This window comes from Oryzias latipes, chromosome 23, assembly GCF_002234675.1.
Source record: "Oryzias latipes chromosome 23, ASM223467v1".
Lineage (NCBI taxonomy): Eukaryota > Metazoa > Chordata > Actinopteri > Beloniformes > Adrianichthyidae > Oryzias > Oryzias latipes.
The window spans coordinates 23,192,075-23,206,055 of record NC_019881.2 but is presented as its reverse complement, the minus strand read 5'-3'; the positions used below and the strand labels follow the sequence as shown (position 1 = coordinate 23,206,055).

General features: G+C 43.2%; 1 protein-coding gene across 5 annotated transcripts in view; it reads right to left on the bottom strand.

Annotated features, from left to right (window-relative positions):
* The window catches only part of LOC101172375 (SH3 and multiple ankyrin repeat domains protein 3-like), a 41,583-nt gene extending 30,254 nt beyond the window's left edge, over positions 1-11,329 (bottom strand). For all 5 annotated transcript variants that reach the window (XM_023952328.1, XM_023952329.1, XM_023952334.1 and 2 more), the window contains exons 1-4: positions 11,247-11,329; positions 10,969-11,070; positions 10,373-10,897; positions 8,127-10,181 (exon numbers count right to left, since the gene is read on the bottom strand). The gene's annotated coding sequence lies outside the window, so the exon portion shown is untranslated. The remainder of the gene's footprint in view (positions 1-8,126; positions 10,182-10,372; positions 10,898-10,968; positions 11,071-11,246) is intronic.
* Positions 11,330-13,981: the final 2,652 nt, after the last annotated feature.

Here is a 13,981-nt window from a genome sequence, read left to right as displayed (position 1 = left end):
GATGGGTTATAAAGCATCTCTAACTGCTTGTTTTTGTCCAGATGATGAAGCCAGCGCAGTGATACAGAACATTTAAGCTATGTGACCGGAACTACTTGTTTAGGCGTGCATTATCACTTTTTAATTCACACCCAGCAGCCAATCAGAATCGAGATTTCACCCGGACCGTGGTGTAAACAGGATTAAAGACCCTCATCCTGAACATATCCTCACAAACTCCACATTCGTGATGTGACCCGGTAAACGTGTTAGCCATCCATCAAAACGCCAACACGTCCGCTAACCGCTAACGTATTTGGGGCAAACGTTCTGTGCACATGTGCAGAACGCAGCCATTTATCTTCTGTGGCTGTCACGATGAACCAACTTCTAGGAAGCCCCCGGAGAAGCTTCTCGCTGTTCTCTCTGTAATTGCACCCAACTGGTCAGTCACAGACTGAAAATGATAAATATGTAAAGCACGGTTTGCTGATGCGAAGCTCTATTTTTAGACCTGAACTCTGCTTCTTCTGGTTTTTGAAACACACTGTCCTCATCTTCAGACGACCCACTTCTCGCCTAACAGCTGAATGTTCCCGCCAAAATCCTGAATCGAACCGATTCCGATTCAGGAATCGGCCGTTAAATATTCAAAGATCTGCTTCACATGCTAACATTTAGCAGAAACGTTCATTCCCAGCTGCTGACAGAGCAGACTGGAATGAGGCCAGACTGAAGGTCGGCCGTTACACAAGTGCACATGTGACGTGGGATTTGAACCCTTCGACTGGCATGAACACGGTCCATGCTAAATACTAGGGATGCACTTTTCCCATGATTCAGTTCAAACCTCGAGTTGTGGGTTTTGTTTCGATTTGTTACGTGATTAATGTTTTACAAAACAGATGTGATATTAAGCAAATACCAGTGACGAAAAACCTTTTACTAAGCCTGGTGGGATGTAACACAACACGTGTTTGACCCTTTTAACGTAAACATGCACACGTATGCAGTAGAGATGCAACGATTCACTTTCCCCACCGGTCGCTTCAACATACAGGTCGCTGTGAAACCAGAAGTTTGTTTTTACGCCCAATTAAAAATGCTAAAAAAGACGTTTTTCCCCACAAAATGTACAATGTTTTCTGTGCTATAAGGCAAAAAATACTTGATAGTTTTTATATTCAAACAGCGGTGCATCTTAAATTCTGGTTGTTTACAGATGTCGAACAAAAACAAAGACACTTAAATCACATTTGCTAAATGAAACACAGTGATAATTAACTAAAGTCGAGCAGAGCTGGATTTGTTGAAAAGAAGCGGGAAAAAGTGATCATGTATCATCCAACACTAACTGAGTTCATTCATTTTAGAGTTTTAGTTTTTGTAATCCGGTTCTGATCCGATAGATTCTTTTCATGACAGCTGATCCTATGGTGGCCGAGATGTGCAAGACACGCTTACATTTAAGATACAGCAACAGCAAATCCCAGTACAAATGAACAAATCACAACACACAACAGTAAATACTGAAACACAACAGCAAATACTGAAACACAACAGCAAATACTGAAACACAACAGCAAATATGCAAACACAACAGCAAATACTGAAACACAACAGCAAATCACGAAACACAACAGCAAATACGGAAACACAACAGCAAATCATGAAACACAACAGCAAATACGGAAACACAACAGCAAATCATGAAACACAACAGCAAATCACGAAACACAACAGCAAATCACGAAACACAACAGCAAATCACGAAACACAACAGCAAATACTGAAACACAACAGCAAATACGGAAACACAACAGCAAATCATGAAACACAACTGCAAATCACGAAACACAACAGCAAATCATGAAACACAACAGCAAATCACGAAACACAACAGCAAATCACGAAACACAACAGCAAATACTGAAACACAACAGCAAATACGGAAACACAACAGCAAATCATGAAACACAACTGCAAATCACGAAACACAACAGCAAATCATGAAACACAACTGCAAATCACGAAACACAACAGCAAATCACGAAACACAACAGCAAATACTGAAACACAACAGCAAATCACGAAACACAACAGCAAATACTGAAACACAACAGCAAATCATGAAACACAACAGCAAATACGGAAACACAACAGCAAATCACGAAACACAACAGCAAATACTGAAACCCAACAGCAAATACTGAAACACAACAGCAAATACGGAAACACAACAGCAAATCATGAAACACAACAGCAAATACGGAAACACAACAGCAAATCACGAAACACAACAGCAAATACTGAAACCCAACAGCAAATACTGAAACACAACAGCAAATACGGAAACACAACAGCAAATACTGAAACACAACAGCAAATCACGAAACACAACAGCAAATACTGAAACCCAACAGCAAATCATGAAACACAACATCAAATCATGAAACACAACAGCAAATCATGAAACACAACAGCAAATCACGAAACACAACAGCAAATACTGAAACACAACAGCAAATCATGAAAATTACAGTCCTGAAACAAATACCGAATTACAAAAAAATAACCCTGTTAGAAATGACCAAAACCAGAAACACAACAATGAAAGCGGAGACATGGCTTCTAACAGAAATGGACGTTATATAAAACTAATTGTGTATGATTTTTTAAAAGTTATTAATTACAGTTTTCTTTATGTGGACATTTTAAATACATGAAACAGTCCTGAAGCATTCTTGCTAGAGTGGTCTTAACGGAGAGGGAATACCCTTAATACCGGAAAAGCAAAAACTTTACCTTGATAAACATTGTTGTAATTTTTATTGTAGTAATACAATTGAAGAAATGCTTTTGGACTGTCTCATGTATTGAAAATGTCGACATAAAAAAGACAGTAATAAGGAAATGTAAAAAAATAATACACAATTAGTTTTATATTACGTCACTTCCGGGATTCAGGACGTTCCGTTTCAGTTAGACAGCGTTTCTCCGCTTTCCATGTTGTGTTTCTGGATTTGTTCATTTGTATCGAGATTGTTTTTGTAATTCGGTATTTGTTAGTTTTCACCCAAAATTGCTTTTGTGTTCCAGGATTCTGTCATTTGTTCCGTGGTTTGCTGTTGTGTTTCAGTATTTGTTCATTTGTTCCGAGACTGTTATTAGTGCTTTGTGATTTATTAGTTTGGGATTTATTGTTGGTTGTGTCCTATATATAAATGTGTCTTGCACCTCCCGGCCACCATAGGTTTCATGATTTACTGTTGTGTTTCAGTATTTGCTATTTTGTTTCATGATTTGCTGTTGTGTTTCAGTTTTTGCTGTTGTGTTTCGTGATTTGCAGTTGTGTTTCAGTATTTGCTGTTGTGTATACTGATTTGCTGTTGTGTTTCATGATTTGCAGTTGTGTTTCGTGATTTGCAGTTGTGTTTCAGTATTTGCTGTTGTGTATACTGATTTGCTGTTGTGTTTCGTGATTTGCTGTTGTGTTTCGTGATTTGCAGTTGTGTTTCAGTATTTGCTGTTGTGTTTCCGTATTTGCTGTTGTGTTTAATGATTTGCAGTTGTGTTTCGTGATTTGCAGTTGTGTTTCAGTATTTTCTGTTGTGTATACTGATTTGCTGTTGTGTTTCATGATTTGCAGTTCAATTCAATTCAATTCAATTTTATTTGTATAGCCCAAAATCACAACAACAGTCGTCTCGATGGGCTTCGAAGTAAAACATGAAATCAAAAGGATCACGAATACAAAGAGTTCAATAGGAAAATACTAAAATGAACTAACAAACTGACTAAGCTATACTGGCATCCCTGCCCTTATAGCTTAGTCAGCATAGTATTTGCTGTTGTGTTTCCGTATCTGCTGTTGTGTTTCATGATTTGCTGTTGTGTTTCGTGATTTGCTGTTGTGTTTCGTGATTTGCTGTTGTGTTTCGTGATTTGCTGTTGTGTTTCATGATTTGCTGTTGTGTTTCGTGATTTGCTGTTGTGTTTCGTGATTTTCTGTTGTGTTTCGTGATTTGCTGTTGTGTTTCATGATTTGCTGTTGTGTTTCGTGATTTGCTGTTGTGTTTCGTGATTTGCTGTTGTGTTTCGTGATTTGCTGTTGTGTTTCGTGATTTGCTGTTGTGTTTCGTGATTTGCTGTTGTGTTTCGTGATTTGGTGTTGTGTTTCGTGATTTGCTGTTGTGTTTCGTGATTTGCTGTTGTGTTTCATGATTTGCTGTTGTGTTTCGTGATTTGCTGTTGTGTTTCGTGATTTGCAGTTGTGTTTCGTGATTTGCTGTTGTGTTTCATGATTTGCTGTTGTGTTTCGTGATTTGCTGTTGTGTTTCGTGATTTGCAGTTGTGTTTCGTGATTTGCTGTTGTGTTTCATGATTTGCTGTTGTGTTTCAGTATTTGCTGTTGTGTTTCATGATTTGCTGTTGTGTTTCGTGATTTGCTGTTGTGTTTCGTGATTTGCTGTTGTGTTTCGTGATTTGCTGTTGTGTTTCGTGATTTGCAGTTGTGTTTCGTGATTTGCTGTTGTGTTTCATGATTTGCTGTTGTGTTTCAGTATTTGCTGTTGTGTTTCATGATTTGCAGTTGTGTTTCGTGATTTGCTGTTGTGTTTCAGCATTTGTTCATTTGTACTGGGATTTGCTGTTGCTGTATCTTAAATGTAAGCGTGTCTTGCACCTCTCGGCTACCGTATGATCCAGTGCCTAGTAATGATTGATTATCTTCATTGATTCATGATTTCAGTAAACAGTGACTGTTATTTAATAATCACATATAGAGGTTGCTCAACCCAAAGCTGCTTTAAGGTGAAACACTCAAATAAAGTGAAGATATTTGCATTTTTAGAGGAAACTTTCATGAAGACATTTAGACCTTCGCTGGCGTCCAAAGTTCTGCTTCCATAGGAAGGTAACCCAACAAAAGTCCTGAATCTCCTTTTTTGTGCAAACGTTGACATTTATTTGCAGAAATGTGTAAGAAATGTACGTTTATGTTAAAGCCACAACAAACTCACACAAACGATACGTGAGGTTGAAACTAATTCGGTTTATAAAACCAGCCGATGCTTTGACTCTTCAAGGGAAACAGGGGAAAGCAGAAACCAGCACCGACGTGCCTTTGAGCATGTTGATGCAATTCAACCAAGAGCTGACAGACCCGGTGCTGATAGAATTACCAACTCTTAGTTCTTGCAATCAGATTTAGTCAACTATTCCGTCAGATGACACCTCAGTTACGCGCTTTTCAACCGGTAAACGGGTGATGGAGCGTCGTATTTTATAACACGCGGTTATTATTTGATGGAAACGTGTTGCTGAGGACTCATGATGATTAAAAACCACCGTTTGTGAACTTCTTCATTTTTCTCCCCACTCTGGAAATCTGCTAAAGGCCTCCAACCTAAAGAAATGCGGGCGTTGTTGCCGACACAGCAGTTTAACCTCTGGACACACACCGCCGCCGCATCACACTTCAAGTGTTACCATGGCAACCAAGTGATGTTAAAGAGAGCTGGAAAAAAGGGGGGGTCCACTTCCTTCTCCGTTTTGAAGAGTTGCATTGGTTGTTTTTTTTTTGGGGTGGGGGGTTGATTGAGTCTTGAGGTAGTTGGTCTGAAATCAGCCTACACACTGCTGAGGTTACATAACACACACACACACTGACGCACACGCACACAACGGTGGAGAGATGCCAGAAGAAACAGGAAGAGGAAGTAAGAGGAAAAGAAAGAGAAGGGAAGGAGGTTTGTGAGGAAATGATGGATGGATGGATGGAAACGACAGGAGGAGAGTGATGGAGATGAATGAATCCGAGGAAAAGAAAGATGAAGACGGGAATAAAGCAAAGAGACAAAACGAGAGGAAGAAGAAAGTCACGGGAAAATGTGGTGAATAGAGGAAAGAAACAGAAAATGAAAAGAGGGAATAAAACAGAAGACAAAGAGAAGAAACTACAGTTTCAAGGAGCTCAAGAAGGAAAAACAAGCTGAAGGAACAGTGAGAGGCTGTGGAAGGAGGCCGGAGAGGCAGCTGGAGGTGAAACCAGAGAAAGACCAGCTTTGGAAAAAGAGGAGAAGAAGAGGAGAAGATGAAGAATGGAATGAAAGGACAGAAGATTTTCAAGTTCAAGAGCGAATGAAGGAGGCTGACGCTCAGCCACCGGCACGCCAACACACACTCCAGCAGGAACATCAACACAACACTGACACACACTTAAACATACTCTGACACACACATTAACAATCCAGCAGGAATATACACACACTGACACAAACAAACGCAACACTAAAACACACAACAGCACACTCTGAGCCACACACGTCAACAAACACACAAACACAGACTAACACACATACAGACCGACACACAAAAACACACAGTGACACATTTTAAGGCACACAAACTAACACACACACACACACACCAGCAGTGACACACACACATGGATTCACATGCTAACACACACAAACTAACACACACACATAGATTCACATGCTAACACACACAAACTAAGACACCCACACACACTCACACGCAGACCCACACAGCGCTGCAGAGACTCACCCTGAAGACCAGGAACTGGTTCTCCATGATGACAAACTGAAAGGTAAGGACTGATGGAGAGAAGCAGGAAAGGAGAGGAAGAGGTGATGGAAAAATAAGAGGAAGAGGAGGAGGATCTACAGACGAAGAGGGAGAGAGGCAGGATGAGTGGAGGGCTGGTAGGTTCAGCCCACACATTGCCAGCATGACACACACTCGCTGCATGTCCCTATGTGTGTCTGTGTGTGTTAGCGTGCACGGGAGTGTGCACGCCGTCTCCCACTCCAATGCGTGGGTTAGAAAACACACCTCTCTCTCCTTTTTTACCCGTTTTTTTCTGGCTCACTCGCTCTCTGTGAGCCTGAGCGCGGAGAGAGAGGGGCGAGCGGCGTGGGTGTGGAGGAGCGGCCCCGTCGCCATGGAAACGATGCAATCTGGAAAAAAGAGACGGATTCAGCATCCCTCATCAGCTGCAGCAGCGAGCGCGCTTTATGTAACAGAAGACGAACAACTCCGAGGGTCCTCTCCGCGAGCGCACGTGCCGCACTTCACGTGACTCCGGCTGGCCGCCGCACCGGCACCTTCCACCCGGATCTGAGGAGGCTTCGCGCCTCCTGCTGCGCCCTCCTGAATGAGGAGGAACTTTCTGCACGTCTCGGAGGAAGTTCCACTGCAGACTGCATTAGACTCAAACACTGCAGCATAAACCCAGCAGGGGGCGCTGCCCGCCTGATGGAAAGGGAATCTGTTAGCATGAGTAGAACAGAGGTTTCCCATCATCCAACAGCAGTTTGGTTCTCAGCTCATCCAGGTGGAGATGAACTCCAGGATGAAGAAGTTCGCCTGAAGCTTCGACACCATCCGCTCCCTGCAGACTCAGCGAAGCAGCTGACGTCTGCGGAGGACCACGGATAGAACCGCGCAAACTAGAACCAGCAGTCATGGCCTGCCCGTGCTCCATTCCCATCATCCTCAGCAACGCGCATTTCAGTGACCGCTTCCAATGGAAACTCTACGGCCGAATCTGAGTACTTCCCTACCCCTACATGTATTCTTCCAAACGCAGAAAGATGGAAAAAATAGTGTCTTTAAAACCGAACGTTACTACTCCTCAATGATGTCATCAATACGTTAGCGTGTGGCTGCCAGCACACGGAAAACATCAGTCATGACTTACATTTAAATTTAAACTTCTGAGCTTCAGAGCCACAGAGATCCCCCCACCGGCAGAGGGATACCCAGCACTAAGTCGCTGCGGCCCCTTCTTAAAAAACATGTGTGGACACCACTACAGCCCCAAATGCCCCTACCATTGGAGCAAAAGGGGGGGGTGGGGAGGAATGTCGATTCTGCCTGTGTAAACGCACACACATGCTCGTTTCCGGCTCAACTTTGACCTGACTTTGACCTTGACTTGAACTTTGACCAATCAGGGACTGGGATTTGGTAGTGATGTATGGGGGACGTCCTTTTCAAGACGCAGAAGTAACAACAGTTTTGAAAATTGATCATGAATAATTAAGGTTTGTGTCCGTCTGGAATTCTTTTATGTATGGGAATAGAGCTGAGAAAAAGAAAAAACCTGGAGCGAGACTCACCAGATTTACCCCGCCAACACGTTTCCCGCCAAGACTCTGCCATGCGCCAGTACGGGTGGCTACAGTCCAGTGTGAACACCAAACGCGTGTGGCCTTCCGGTGTGAGCGTGGCACCAGACGTCAGGACGAGGAGGCTGCTGGAAGTCGGCGCTTTCTGCAGAGGATTCTGGTTAAGCAGACAAAACCAACACGTTCATCAGGACATGAGAGAGGAACGGTCAAAACCCGATCAAACACCGCTCTGCAGGATCACGAGCAGATAAACCTCCACAGATCTGTCATCAAAGCCCAGATCTGCTTCTCCCCCCTGAAGGGGACAACAGTGAGAGCAGCAGATGGAGCTGAAACGTTCCTCATGCGGCCTCATAAGGAGGTTCTGGAGCGGCTCGCCAGCGTATGTTGCAGCATATTTCTGCTGGATGATGGATCAGGACACTTAAGAGGCCTTCGTGCTTTTGTGGTTTCTCCAAACATGCTGGTCCCACCACAGCTTGCTGCCTTTGAGGGCGTGGATGAGGTCCAGCAGGGGTCAACAGTCCAGCTGGCAGAAGATCAGGAGCTTCAGGGACCAAACAGCACAAGTGGGCTTCACTCCCATCCAGGTTCGGCTCCAGCATCACTCAGTGCCATAAAGCCTGGCGGCTTCCTTGACACAACCAGCAGCTCGATCCTGACCAATCAGAGCTCAGCATTTCTTTCAGAAGGCGGGGCCTTAAAGAGACGTGGAGGAGAAGCTTCATCACAGCAGAATTGACTTTAGGGATCATAAAAACACATTTAAGTCACCGATTTTGAATTGATGTGAACATTTTATTTTGAAGGAATCTTTTCTGGTGAGACAAGAAAACTACAGCTTCACACACAAACACACACCCACACACACACACTGCTGATTACCTGCATGTGTTTTGTCAATGTAAGCACAGACAGACGTGAGTTTAGGAAAAACAAGCTTCAGAAGGCCGTGTGCGGGAAAACATTACCATCATTAAAGTACAAATAAACGTTTTGTGCAGGATACGATTTGTACAAAATACTTCAGACAACTTTATTAACCCTTGTGCTATCTTAGATGACCCCCCCTTACATGGATGTGTTCTCCCTACCATGACAAAGGTGGATAAAGGTGGAAAGATTTCATGTAATCCATGGACACCAGTGAAGATCACAAATCATTGAAGAAAAAAGGTTCAGAGCACTGTCTAGCGGGTCTAGATGACCCAACTCCCAACGTTAAAGTGCCTAGGATAGCACAAGGGTTAAACATAGAGATTTGTTTATAATTTTACAAAAAAAAACAATAATAAAGTGTTTTCAGAGCTGTGTTTAAGAGGCCAACCTTCCAAAATAAAAACGTCAATGAAAAAATGTCAACAAAGAATGTGACCTCAGGAGATTTGAAAATAGTAAATCTATTGTTCAGATGTGAAGAAAAACTTAAAGAAAATTTAAAAAAAAGTAAATACATGTACAGCAAGTATTTTTTTTATCAAACTCAAATGATCATTTCTTGTTTCATTTAGAATATTTGAATTTCTAATCAGCTCCACCTGATTTGTTGGTTGACAGCCCCCCCTGCTGGACGCCGGGGGTCCTTGCTTTGTCTGATATTTGTCCTCTTTCTTCAGAAACAAATATCAGGATATAACACAGGGATGCAGGAAGCCATCCGTGTTTATGAACGATGCATGTCGTGAATTATTTCGAAGGAATGCATGAATGCTTTTCTTTACCCGTGTCGGTCGTGTCACGGGCTCCGTAGAAACAAACGTCACTGAGATGGTAGAAACAAACACAGAAACAAACTGTTCCGTCACTTTATTAGAAAAGCTTTGTCACATTTCATGGAAACCACTGGGTCAGTGTGACGTAAAACCACAACAGACGCACAAGCGCCTCTGCTCTGACTGACGGAGCCCAAAGGAAGAGGAGGGAACCGGCGGCCGTGCTGAAGCTCTACGTCTGCTGGCGTCCGTCCAGAATCAGGTCCACGTACGCTCCGGTCACCAGGCTCTCCTGAGGGACGCCGAGCTGCTGCATCAGACCTTCAGCTACCTGAAGAGCAAAAGACGCAGCGTGACATGAGCTGGAGAACTGCATGCTAAATGAAAACGAGCAGACGCTGATGGTTGCAGCAGCTTCTTTCAGATCTATGGTAGACTCTGAACCATCTGAACGGGTCTAAGATGAATCATCTGGTCGGGTACAGGTAGGGCTTCAGGTGTTTTCACCACAGACAGACTCACCTGCTGTCCTTCCTCCACGCTCTGCTCGGGTCTCATCACCACCTGAACACAGATCAGAGTCAGCTCTGCGTCCACCTCCTCGCCCCGGATCCACGCCGGTCTGACCTGCGGCGCCGAGCTCACAGACCGGCACTCGCGCTCTGGCGGCTACGGTTACGGTGGAGAGACGTGGAGCTGTGGCGTTCCCACAGGAAGTGTTTACGTTTAAAAACCGAGTCTGCTGTTGTTGTTGAGAAACGATGAAGATGATGACTCCCCCAGACGGAAGTCCCTCAAATATTTGTCAGAACGTTTGAGGGAAAATATTAAGACTTTTCTGATCAGAGTTCCACTTTCTTCTAATCAAAAACCCTTGACTCAAATAAAGCAAACAGCGTGTGTGTGTGTACGTGTGTGTACCTCCAGCTCCATGTAGTGTCCCAGTCCCTCCACTGCGTCCAGGTGAACTCTGGTCTGACCAATCAGAAACAGCCGCCGCTCCTTGCGAACTTCCCCTTTGACCCCGAGAGCGTCTGACAGAACAGCCTGCAGACACACGCCATCATGGCCACCTTCATCACTGGAAAACATCCCGGCCGTCACGGCTGCTGCTTCACCTGGAGGCCCAGAGGGTCGCTGGTTGGACTGATGGAGTACCGGGACAGCTTTGGTCCGTCGGTGTCTGGACGTTGGTAGAAGATCAGCTGACCCGACCCGTCCTGCCCAAAGAAAAAGTTCGTTCAGCTCCGACGTTAAAAGGATGTTTTTCTAGATCCTGGCAGGTGTTTCAGAGTCAGCTACTCTCCAGAACGCTGCATCTGTCCCTGACGCCTCCACACTTCCCGAAACCTTTTCCTCATGTACGATCAGAGACACGCGTCTGCTCTGCTGGTACCATGAAGTCTCGCAGCTTCAGACGTCCACGGCTGCAGTTGAAGAAAGTGTCGTGCTGCCTGATGATGCTGCCCTCTGATTGGCTGAGCTCGGCAGCCCTCCGGGCAAACGGGGCGGGGTCGCTCACTTTGGCTTTGATCTCCACGTTGGAGGGCATGGCTGGACTGAGCATGTGCAGAACAAGAAGAGAGAGTTAGAGTGGTGAACAACAGCCGAATGATTATTCCACTTTTTCAGGAACTGTTAGAAAATGAAGTTTAAAAAAGTGTGGAAAAGTTTATTTGTATGAAGGTGGATTTCATGAAAACTGCTGAGAGTTTAAAAACAGGAGGGGTTTAGTTTTAGTTTGTCTGTGAGATAACAGAGCATAAAGATGGTAAATTTAGTGTAAGAGCTATTTATTGTTAGAATCAAAGCATTTATTCTAGTCTTCTGATGCACAACCGAGTCCTTATTTGTTAAATTGCATTTTCATGTATGTATATATATGTCGTAATGACATAATATAAAATACCTTTGACTTGACTGTCATGCACTTCATCTGAAGTAAATGTTGTAGCAGGAGGATCTTTTTGACACTGGGTGTATTTTATTTTGAAAGGGACTGTTCTTCAATTTAAACAAAATTACAAATGTTATATATAAAGATGTTTTGATTGAATTATCGTAAAAGGCAGGACTTTGTGGCTCTTGTCAATAAGAAACTGGACCAAATGTCTCCTTTAACATGAAGAGGCTTGACCTGGAAAAAGTCTTCTAAAGTCAGGTGTGTTCCAGCAGAAGATCCTGTTTTTGCTTTACTGTAGGAATATTCAGACTAATAAATGACTCTCATATTTACATCTATTGTGTTTAGTCATAAAGGGAACATTTTTATTCAATATAAACATCTTTTCAAAGAGATCATGTGATGCTGTAGGTTTTGTCAGGATTTACAGGAACATTCTTGTAACACAGAGTTCAAAAATACTTGAACCTCCGTGGGAACATTTGAGCACCTGAACTACACAATGAACGTCACCATCCTCTGGTTAGGATGCTGTCCTTCAAGCAGTTCTTCCTGTTCTGACGGACTCAGAACGGGTCAAAACGGTCCTTCTGTCAGTAAATTAACTCGCCTCATACATGAAACACGTGACGTCCCGTTAGTCCCCCGTTCTACCATGAGCTGGTCCATTTAGCTCCATATGTGACCCACTACTGGAGAACATCTGCCCCAGATGTGGAAGGGAACAAAGTTTGGACTTTGTCCTCCAAATATTTTACTTCAAATAAACCTTTGTGATGTTTGCTTTAAACTTCTTCACAGATGCTGCAGCCAAATCCTCACAACACATAGACATTAATAGAAACGGCTCCTTTTGTAAATGAGACACTGACTGAAACAATCACACATCTGTTCTGGAAATGACCACAAACAGACTTTACCTGTTTAGTTCAATGTAAAATGTATTACAAAATTGATCTGATATACAAAGATATATTATTTGGACACTCCCCCTCCTTCCTTCTACACTCCTCCATCCATTTTAGAGGAACATTAAGACTCACCTGAGCCCCTTCTAGACCAATATTACATCTGAACCTCACTGTAATGATAAACATCCAGTAGCTTGTTGCTTTATGCTGCTTCATGGTCCCCCCCCCCCCCCCATGATCACCCCCCCCCCCCATGATGACCCTCCTATCCCCCCTCTCTCTAACATCCCTCTTTCTTCTTCCCTTCTTTCCTTTTCCGTCCGGTCCAACACAAAATATTTTCAAAATCAATTAAAATGAATAAAGTTTGGCCTCGATTCCAAAAGGGGTTTATTCAGACAGACCTCTGGTTTGTGTGAAGATTCATAACTCCTGTTGTTAAAGTAAAATATGTCCAACACTCGGGGAGTCGCTACAGGTGCATCAGATCAATGACAAACCGCCTTAAGAACAGTTTTTTCCCCAAAGCCATAACTATCCTGAACTCACACATGCACTGACAGCTCCACACGCATGCGCGCGCACGCACGCACGCACGCACACACACACACACACGTCTCTCTCTCTCTCTCTCCCTCTCGCTTTCCCTGAGGCTCTCTCTCAGTAGGAGAGGAGTACGTCTCATTATGTGAAATATTTATATCTCTGCTATCATGGCATAGCTAGTACAATACCTCACTGTGGAAAGGAAAACTACATGTTAGCTAAGCATCACGTTAGCATTCTTTCATCTGCGTCAGGAAACTTGTTTTCATCAAGATTAACATTTTTAAAAAATTTTAACTTATAAAAAATGTCTGCCTAACGTTGAAAAAAATCGCTTTTAATTCACAGTTTTATTACATCACAAACAACAATATGGCGTCTAGTTTTAAACGACTTCAACTAAAAAGACGGGGAAAAACATATATAAAAAACACGTGACGTATTATGAATGTCATACCAAACGTAATGTGTTTTTTAAAAGCTCTAAATGGTTTTAAAAACATGTTGTTTTGTACCTTAAACTGCGCTTCGGGCCTTGTTTCGACGCTTAATTTTACCGCGGAATCCTGTGGGGGCGGGGCCGGAAATGAAGGGAGGAAGTTGGGAGAGGAGCCAATCCGATCGCATTAAAAGTGATGAGTGAAAGATGGAAAGGCCAATCAGAAACGAATCTTTCCGTATTTTCCGGAAGCACGTTTTCTTTCGGTATTAACAAACAAAAAGAAAAAATACAAACTTTATCAATATTAATGAGTAGATAACATTCTAATG